The sequence below is a fragment of the Herpailurus yagouaroundi genome, unplaced genomic scaffold, assembly GCF_014898765.1.
Source record: "Herpailurus yagouaroundi ecotype Mexico unplaced genomic scaffold, PumYag 165, whole genome shotgun sequence".
Classification (NCBI taxonomy): Eukaryota; Metazoa; Chordata; class Mammalia; order Carnivora; family Felidae; genus Herpailurus; species Herpailurus yagouaroundi.
In genome coordinates, this window is record NW_024412406.1 from 29,950,172 (window position 1) to 29,960,373 (window position 10,202).

General features: G+C 39.0%; 1 long non-coding RNA gene across 1 annotated transcript; it reads left to right on the forward strand.

The window, feature by feature from the left end:
* Nucleotides 1–3,447: 3,447 nt before the first annotated feature.
* LOC121038277 (uncharacterized) lies at nt 3,448–4,229 on the forward strand. Its single transcript, XR_005794281.1, has 2 exons — nt 3,448–3,636; nt 3,875–4,229. It is a non-coding gene; the product is annotated as an uncharacterized LOC121038277 (long non-coding RNA).
* The last annotated feature ends 5,973 nt before the right edge of the window (nt 4,230–10,202 follow it).

Sequence of the window (10,202 nt, forward strand, 5' to 3'; positions counted from 1 at the left end):
GGTAGTGAGTTTTTGGATTTGACTTCAAACACAAAAGCAACAAAAGCAAAAACAAAGTGGGACTACATCAAAATAAAAAGCTTCTGCCCAGCAAAGGAAACAATCAACAATATAGAAGGTCAACCTTTTGAATGGAGGAAAGTATTTGCAAATCATATATCTGATCCTTAATTTCCCAAATATGTAAAGAACTTACACAACTCAATAGCAAAAAAAATCCAATTAAAAAACAGGCAGATGATCTGAATAGACATGTTGGCAGATGGCCAACAAGTACATGAAAAAGTGCTCAACATCATTTTTGATGTTTTGATGTTTCTCATCAGAGAAATGCAAATCAAAACCTCAATGAGATATCACCACACACTTCTTAGAATGGCTATGATGAAAAAAAGAAGAAATAACAAGTGTTGGTGAGAATGTGGAGAAAAGGGAATTCTTGTCTACCATTACTGGGAATGGAAATTGGGTGCAGTGACTATAGAAAACGGTGTGGAGGTTCCTCAAAAAATTAAAAATAGAACTTCCACATCATCCAGCAATTCCACTTCTGGTTATTCATCCAAAGAAAACGAAAACATTAATTTGAAATATATATGTGGCCCTATGTTCATTGTAGCATTATTTTCAGTAGTTGTTTCAGTTGGAAACAACCTAAATGCTCACCAAAGGATGAATGGATAAAGACGGTGTCACATGCATGCACACACTACAATATTATTCAGCCATAAAAAAGAATGAAATCTTGTCATTCGTAACCATACTGACGGACCTTGAGGGCATTATGCTAAGTGCAAGAAGTCAGAGAAAGAAATACTGTATGATCTCTCTTATATGTGGAATCTAAACAACAACAACAAACCAAGCTCATAGATACACAGAACATATTGGTGGTTGCCAGAGGTGGGGGTGGGAGAAATAGGTAAAGGGAGCCAAAAGTTACAAACTTTCATTAGTAACATATTAGTCATGGGGAGAAAATGTAAAGCATGGTGACTATTACTATTATTTTTTTTGAGAGAGAGAGAGAGAGAGAGAGAGAGAGAGAAAGAATCCCAAGCAGGCTCTGCACAAACAGCGTGTAGCCTGATGTGGGGGCCTGAACTTACAAACCTCGAGATCATGACCTGAGCTGAATTCAAGAGTCTGACGCTTAACCAACTGAGCCACTCAGCACCCCGGCATGGTGACTATTCTTAATAACACTGTGTCGCATATATGAAAGTTGGTAAGAGAGTATATCTTAAATGTCCTTGTCACAAGAAAAAAAAATCTTTTGTAAGTATGTATGGTGACGGATGTTAACTAAACTTATCGGGGTCATCATTTGACAATATATACAAATATTGCATCATTATGTTATACACTTGAAACTAATATACTGTTACACGTCAATTATAACTCAATAAAAGTTTTTTGAATTTTCTTTACTAGAAAAATATTGTGTCAAAAACATAGCAAGCCCAGAAATAGGTGGAAGAAGGAAGAGGAAAAAAAATTTTATGTTTAGTACCTTTAATGACACTCTCATGCTATTTACCTGTGCTCTCATTGTGCACCGGACCTTGTCAAAGATAAACAAAGCCAGACATTAGTTAAAACGTTACGGACCGGTTTTAATCAGTAATAACTACTGCCATATGGAAAAGAGCCCAGCATGAACAGCATTCAACTTAGATTCTCTGAAAGGTGACTGCACAATTTAAAGAGAATGTGAGTACCTAGGGAGGGAGTGGGGGCGGTGGGCGGGAGCTCGGTGGAGACAGGGAAAGGAATCCCTAAAAGCAGAAAGGGGGTTGGTCCCTGTGACTAGGCCATTTGAGCTGGCTAACTCACGCTTATCCTTACCAAACTCAGGTTCCTAGACTCTCACAAAGACCGGGAGGGAGCGGTCCTATCTTCAGGTGTTGGTTGGAACAGTAAATTCTTTTGACAGCCTGGACCTTTTCCACGAGGGACGGGAACATAATGGGGATGGAGGGATTGCCTTGAGGATGCTGCCTTGAGCTGTTAGAAACTATGCTGGTGTGTGCTCGGGCCTCTTAGTAGGGGCTGGGTGGGGACACAATCATTTGTACTTAAGAGTCTGCTTTCAAATTGTAATGTTTTCAAACTATGCATGTGATATGAAGAGTATCAACTATCTTTGGCTGAATATTTTTTTTTTAGTGTCTTAAACCTGGTTCCTGGCAAACTAAAACTAATTAACGCTTACTCCTTTCAGTTTCTGTATTTTGATTCTTTAAAATATCAACTTCAATGCTGTATTGCTCTATGGTGCAGAAAATAAGCTACTTTAAATATATACTTATATACTTAAGACTTAACACATAGTATGTAATGTCTGATTCTGAATTAAGAAGGTTTTCTCTAAATTCAGCGGTGGAGAAAATTAGCTTCATAAAAATGATTTAGAACTAGATGGAAATGTTTTATTTCCGTGTTTCAAGAAAGAAAATTAATGAGTCTCTGGGACCATTAAACTCTAAATAAAAAGTTCCTCTGCCGAAACGTTATTTTTTTAAAAAGAGTGAAAACATCTTTGGAGCCAATAATATGCTATGTAGGTTTGGAAAAAATGACTCATTTGGGGAGTGTGAATGTGACTAAAATATTTAGTGAGCTTCCTTCACTACCTAATATGGACCAGTTCAGACAAGCCTGCATGTTTGCTCAAGTAGATAAGCAGTAGGGAATCTAAACTGTAGCATTTGCAAAATCTCCTTTATTACTAAGTGGTTCCTATGGGATATCTTTCATTCGTTCATGCATTTATTCACTTCACAAAAATCTGTCGAGAGTTGGATCCATCAAAGACAAGGCCTGCCGGCCTGGTGGGAAAGTTAGTCACATCAAGGACCCCACAGTTCAGTCCTGGAGTGAGTGGGGACAGCCAGACACAATCCACGCAGTCCAAAGAAATTTCAAAATAAGTGCTCTCTTAACTTAGGTTTCTCCAGAACCCAACTCTGAAACAAGGGAAGGTATGTGATTTGGGAGTTGATTCCAGGAAAACACCACCCGGAAAGTGGGTATGTTATAATGTTGTGTCTCCCCTGGGATTCCTGGACGTAAGTGCCGTGGGGACACTGGATGTGGTGCTGGAGTTGGGAAGTCCCCAGCTTATCCCATGGTGACGGCTGGGGACAGCAAATTGGTAGGGTCCCAGCGGTGTGCTCCGTGGACTTTACATGGGTTTCTCACTCTAGGTGAGTATAAGACCCTCCTAATATTTCTTACATGTCCCTTGGTCTCCTCAGAGAAAAACGTCTTACCATTCCTAGCCACTTTGTCTTTCGGTACTGTCCCTTCCAATTCTGGTTTAGAAGAAGATGAAAAGCTTGAAGACAGTCTTCAATGATCAGTTTTTGCCTCGAATTTTATTTAATCCAATAATTGCTCTGCCAGACATACGGGGATGCTGTCAGGAGCACAAAGGCAGCCTCTGCTTGGGACAGTTGGAGAAGACTTCTTAAAAGGTGAGGCTTAAAATGGATGAGGAGTTTGCAATGTAGGGACAGGAGTAAAGTCATTCCCAGGACAGGAAAGAATGCGTGCAAGGCTCCAGGGCGCCCTAGAAAGAAGAAAATGTGCTTTGTGCCTGGAGTGCTGGGTACAAAGGATGTTAGAAAAGAGGTCTCAGGGGCGCCTGGGTGGCGCAGTCGGTTAAGCGTCCGACTTCAGCCAGGTCACGATCTCGCGGTCCGTGAGTTTGAGCCCCGCGTCAGGCTCTGGGCGGATGGCTCAGAGCCTGGAGCCTGTTTCCGATTCTGTGTCTCCCTCTCTCTCTGCCCCTCCCCCGTTCATGCTCTGTCTCTCTCTGTCCCAAAAATAAAAATAAACGTTAAAAAAAAAAAATTAAAAAAGAAAAGAGGTCTCAGGTTGGACAGAGCCAGACAGCACACTGGAGGATTAGGAAGGACAGCTGCCAAAAACAAATGCTTTCCTCTAAACGTGCTAGCAACACTAAAGATTTCCATAACCCAAAGTCAAGTACAATGACATAATAGAAAGGAAGACAGAGCAAGTTGGGGGGAGTGGGGTAACATAGCCAATCCTTCATTTATCCATAATGGAAATAATAAATACTAACTAAGTAATAATAGAAATAATGAGCAACGAGGAAGAATTTAAAATGGCAACAAAATATGGGATGTACAAGTAAGACAATTAGATGTTACTAAACAGGCTAAAAATGATTGCATCTAGGAGTGGGGCCCAGAATGAGATTAAGAGGCAGTAAGTGGATGAAGAATCATTTGACTTCTAAAATATGGATATGAACATGTGTTAGGTCCATAAAAGTAAGGATAATTTTATTACAACTTCGCAGTTCAGTACCTAAATGAATGTAGTTAATCAAGAAACATTATTTGCACTATCCTCTGTAAGATGTGTTCCATTGTTAGCGACTCTCCTGTCAAGAGAACCATTGAATGTTCTGACTGGGGAGCTCTGAAAAACTTTCTTACTCCCTATAAATTGATTAGAATTATGGTCAGTAGAGGCTCATTGCCTGTTAGTGTGTTAAAAGTTGGTTCCATTATCGGTTTAAATAATTTTCCATAAATGCAGTCACTCTGAAGATCAAAAGTCTGCCTTAAGATAACAAAAAAAAAATTCCATCATGTTCTCCCTAGAATTCAGAATCTCTTTAAAGCTGTGTTACATATTAACAGAATTCAAATTTACGAGGTTGAACGCGGAAACGTTGAGGGAGAGAGGCCACTAGCAGTATTTTCTTGCTTTTTGGTTTTTACACTGGGAAAACCCAAATGTGAGTGTTTTCTGCTAAACAATCATTGGCCAACATCCATTATGTACAACTGGTTTTCTAACTGCGTAACTTTATTACGCATAGATGAATGATACTAACTCTTTCCCTAGATCCCCTCAACAGAACCTTTGACTGCCAGGCGACCATCTACAAACACCAGACAGGCTTAGCAGAAAGATAACATGAGCCTATGATTCCCTGCTTCAGTTTTGTCAAGAACATGTCTTTTGACAAATGTGTGGGTGCGCGCCCATGCACGCGGGTCTTTCCTATAACAATAAAGACTGGGAAATACTTGGCGTTTTAAAGTCCTGGTAAAATGGTAGATGCAAACAAAAGACAACTTTTTCCTCCAAGTTCCTGTCAGTGGCATTGTGTCTGTCGCTTACTGGACCTTGGCAACTTGATATGCAAAGTGTGTGTACATCCCAGGCTGTCATAAATAATAAATAGCCCATCAATACATTGTTGCAGAGTGTTTATTGCCTTAGATTTACATGACCACACTAATCACTTACAAAAGAGAATAGTTGCCTGAAACTGTTTTTTTTTTTTTCCTGTGGTGTTGGTGGATTTCTGTCATAAAAACCTTGATGAACTTTGGTGCATATTTTTATAATGGCTGACCAGACTTGGTTAAAGCCACATACTGTGGCCATGAGATAATGCAAAGCTAAGTGACCCATATAGAAACGAATTGAGTTCCATACTGTGGCATTGGCTTCATGTGCTAACTAAACACATGACTTAACCTCACTGAACAGCTAGGTCAAAAAACATAGATCATGCTACAAACTCTGGTGGATTAAGAACCCCAAGTGATACATTCTCCCACTACACCTGAATGTCATCATGAAGGGAAAAGAATGAACAAAAAGGATGAGATGAGGGGGTATATTTTGCAATAAAACTAACCGACAATTCAGGCAAGGAAGAGATTTATCAACAATTTCACATCATAAAAATGTGTGTTATAAGAGTTAAGTTTGTCAACTCCTTTTGAGGACTGTTTGTTGGGCAGCACTTTGAAATCCACTCCAGGAATATTGTGTAATAATTTTATAATGGGTACAAGTTACTCTTCACTTAATTTTTTAAATGTCAGCTATCCCTCCCAAAAGTAGACAATTCTTTTGACTCGGTGTGATTTAGTAATATGACATCTGTTGTGGTTTTGAAAATTAACAAACTGCCTGATTTTCCTTAGTCCTGAAATTTGTAACCTTGCCACAAGGTGGCAGTAGGTCTACTACTTCAAGTAATTAACTACCGTCCTTTCTTGAGATCCAAATTTCGACCAAGAATTTTGTACAAATTCTTGTTGGTATGTAAATCCAGTGTATAAGTCTACTAATGTTACCAAACATGACAGATATGGAGAGTACAAAAGGCATTTTTATGGTCATGTGCCCCAAGGAGATTTGTGTCTGTCTGTTCTCAGCTGTGCTGGGCCCCCAAGGATGGTCTGACACCAATAACTCTTCAAAGGCATTTCTGATGGGGACAAAGAATAATATAGAAGTCTTTCTGAAATGGGTATAATTTGGTACTCACCTTAATAATCATAAGTTGATCATTCTGAGCAATAAATTACTTACTACATTCTATTCCTAGGTTTTTTGTCTTGACATCAACCCCCTCCAAGGACATGCATCATTCTGTGACTCCTCAGCCTGACCTGCATCCCAGAGATTTCCTCAGAGGGAAAATCTAGTCCATCACGTTTGGCATAGTTACTCCTTCAAGAATTGTGGATTGAGGTAAAAATGTTCACTTGTGGAGAGGAGTAGAAAGGATAGGGTAGGAAGGACTGTGCAGTAACAAAAATATAAATGTTACAGGGGCGCCTGGGTGGCTCATTTGCTTGAGCGACTGACCCACGATTTTGGCTCAGGTCATGATCCCAGGGTCGTGGGATCAAGCCCCGAGTCAGGCTCTGCACTGAGTGTGCCGCCTGCTTAAGATTTCCTCTCTTGGGGCACCTGGGGGGCTCAGTCGGTTAAGCGTCCGACTGCAGCTCAGGTCACGATCTCGCAGTTCGTGAGTTCAAGCCTCACGTCTGGCTCTGTGCTGACGGCTCAGAGCCCGGAGCCTGCTTCAGACTCTGTGCCTCCCTCTCTCTCTGCCCCTCCCCTGCTTATGCTCTGTCTCTGTCTCTGTCTCTCTCTGTCTCAAAAATAAACATTTAAAAAAAAAAATTATCTTTCTCTCTCTCTCTCTCTCTCTCTCATCCTCTGACCTGCTCATGCTCTCTCCCTCTCAAATTAAATAAATAAATAAATAAATAAATAAATAAATAAATATTATAGTCCAATTAGAGTGGAAGCAAGCAATTTGCTGACTTCTTCTGCATGCCAGATTGTGTGCTAATTCTTACAGTGTGTTTCTATGTTGCCTTGCTGGGTAAGCCTCAGGCTCCTTACCTCTATGTGTGGATACTGTTACCTGCCTCCTGGGGACATTATATCAACGAGGTGGCTCATACAGACTCAGCGATAGACGCCAAGAGGTTGACTAACTTCATTCAAGTCACAATTCTAGTGAAAATGACAGAACTGGACTTTAAACACAGGCACACCCATTGCAAAGCCCGTGCGTTCAATTTTCTTGCAACACTGTCTTTGGTCTGTATTAAGAAAACACTTTTTGACTTGTTTTCATCATCAAAATATTACTTTTTCTTGATTCATCTGTTGTGTCCCTTTTAGTGAATTTTCTCCAATTAAGTGTTTCTTAACTTTCTGAGGTCACAAATCATTTGAACATCTGATAGAAGTTCTGCACTATTTCCACCCCCAAAACAAATGTCAAGATAATCTTGCACATAACTTCAGGAAGGTTATATGCCCCCAAAATTCTTGCATGACACCTTTTACTTAAATATCTTATTTTTAAAATCATTTTCCAGTGTTCAGTTGGTGCCTGTTACACTAAATGTGTGTGTTCCCTCCACAATGTATATAGTGAATCCCTAACCCCAAGTATGGTTGTATTTATAGATGGAACCTCTAAGAAAGTAATGAAGGATAAATGAGGTCATAAGGGCAGGGGCCCAGATCTGATAGGATTAGTGTTTTTGTAAGAAGAGATACCAGAAAGCTTGACATGCTCTCTCTCTCTCTCTCTCTCTGCATGCAAGCACCAAGAGAAGGCCGTGTGAGGACATGAAGGCAGCCATCTGAACACCAGGTAGAAAATCCTCACCAAAAACCAACTTGGCCAGAACATTCATATTAGACTTCTAAAATTGTGAGAAAATAAATTTTTGTTGTTGAAGCTACCCAGCCAGCTGGTATTTTGTTATGAAAGCCCAAGGTAACTACAAGGGCACCCCCCATAAGAAGCATATCAAACCCACAACTATTCACAAACTTTCATGGATGTTCACGTTTACATCTTGAGTTTTAAATTTTAATTTTTTTTAAAAATTTTTTAACGTTTATTTATTTTTGAGACAGAGAGAGACAGAGCATGAACGGGGGAGGGTCAGAGAGAGAGGGAGACACAGAATCAGAAACAGGCTCCAGGCTCTGAGCCATCAGCACAGAGCCTGATGCGGGGCTTGAACTCATGAAACGTGAGATCATGACCTGAGCCGAAGTCGGACGCTTAACCGACTGAGCCACCCAGGTGCCCCTTAAATGTTAATTTTTTAATAAATGCTCACTTACAGAAAATTGAAATATACAGAAAAACAAAACTAAATTAGCAATTAGTTTTTTCTTTCTACAGATTAAAGGTAACTACTAGTAAAATTTTAGTATGCTTTCTAAAATACAGTTTTGATTATGATACATATATAATTCCATATATTTTTTAGTGAACACTAGACAGAAACATTTCTCAATTTGATTAAAATAGCTGAATTAAATTTCTTCAAACATAAACATTTCTAAATTTAGCTTATTTTTAACTTTTGACATAAATTTTTAAATATATTTGATGTTATGAGTCACAGTATGAGATCATTATGCTTTTTTAAGGCTTTTTTGATTCGGACAAATCACTTTTCTAAATAAGAAAATAAGTTATTTATTTTTATGAGCAATTTATGCATGTGAAATATATGTATGTATATGTGTGTGTATATATATGTGTGTGTATAAATATTTGTGTGTATATGTATATATTATGTATATATAATACATATATATATGTATTACATATATATATGCAGCTTTTGCTTTGCATGATTCCAGTATGCATGAATTTCAGTTACCATGACTTAGTTAAATAATACCAGTTCAACACAATTCAAATTTTGGTTGCAATGGTTAAGTAGTAAAGCATTTATCCTGCCTGAAGAGAGGTCTGATTTTGCCCCTAGCCCCTGGGAGATAACCTCTACGTTGCTGGAGTTTCTAGAGCAATAGGAGTCTCTTGTCATTCATGGTGGACCCCTCAAACAACACTGACAGTTTATGCTAAAATGGTGATGAATGGTGGATGCATTGGACCACTGGTATCAGCCCAGCCTCTGGGAAAGTGGTCAGGATTAGAGATTGAATTCAACCGTTGGGCAATCAATCAATCAATTAATCATGCCCATTTGTCTAAGTCCCAATAAAAACTGTGGACACTGAACTTCAGGCAAGTTTGTCTGGTTGGCAATACTCCATGTGTCACATAATGATGCCAATAGGGTAACACATCCTGAGGTCAATGGAAGCTTTACATTTGGAAACTTTCCAAAAATGTTTGATATATAATAATATATAATAATTAACCAGTTCTCTACAGATAAACATATGTATATATGTGGTTCTCAGAATAGTTTTGAAACATAATAAAACTATGCATTTGTATGTGCTTTTCAGTTTTCAAAGTGTTCTTACATTCATTTCATTTATTGCTCAAAATACTCCTGAGGCTTAGCTGCTTCTGATGGCAAATCATCGTTCTTTTATGATAGGTGATTCTGAAAATTCTAGATAGACCAACAGACAAATAAATCAACAGAGTGCTCACCGAATCATGGAGTCTTTCCCTTGGAAATGATCCTACAGACCATGCCATTGACAGTTCATTTTAAGCCTGAAAGATAAAGAAGTTATCCCATATCAAATATTCTTCCACAGCACCAAGCTACTATTCACATATATGTAGAATAGGTTTTTAAAGTAAAATGACCTAAAGAAAAGACTATTTTCCTCCTGACACCCATTATAAAAGTGAGAACCCATTCCAATGGAGAGTTATTCTCAACCACAATGGCGGTGAAGAGACCTAGGGATTTTGGCTGTGCGCACTAGCTCTACATCATAGGTAGTTACACAAACAGGGGAGTTTGGTGAGTAAAATCATCGGTTTGGGGCAGAGCTGGACCCAGGTTTCCCTCTTAGTCATCTGCTTATCAATTGGTTCCTTAGCTGGTTATCTGACCACTCAGATACATCTACATCTTCATCTACATAATGGGGTGTAT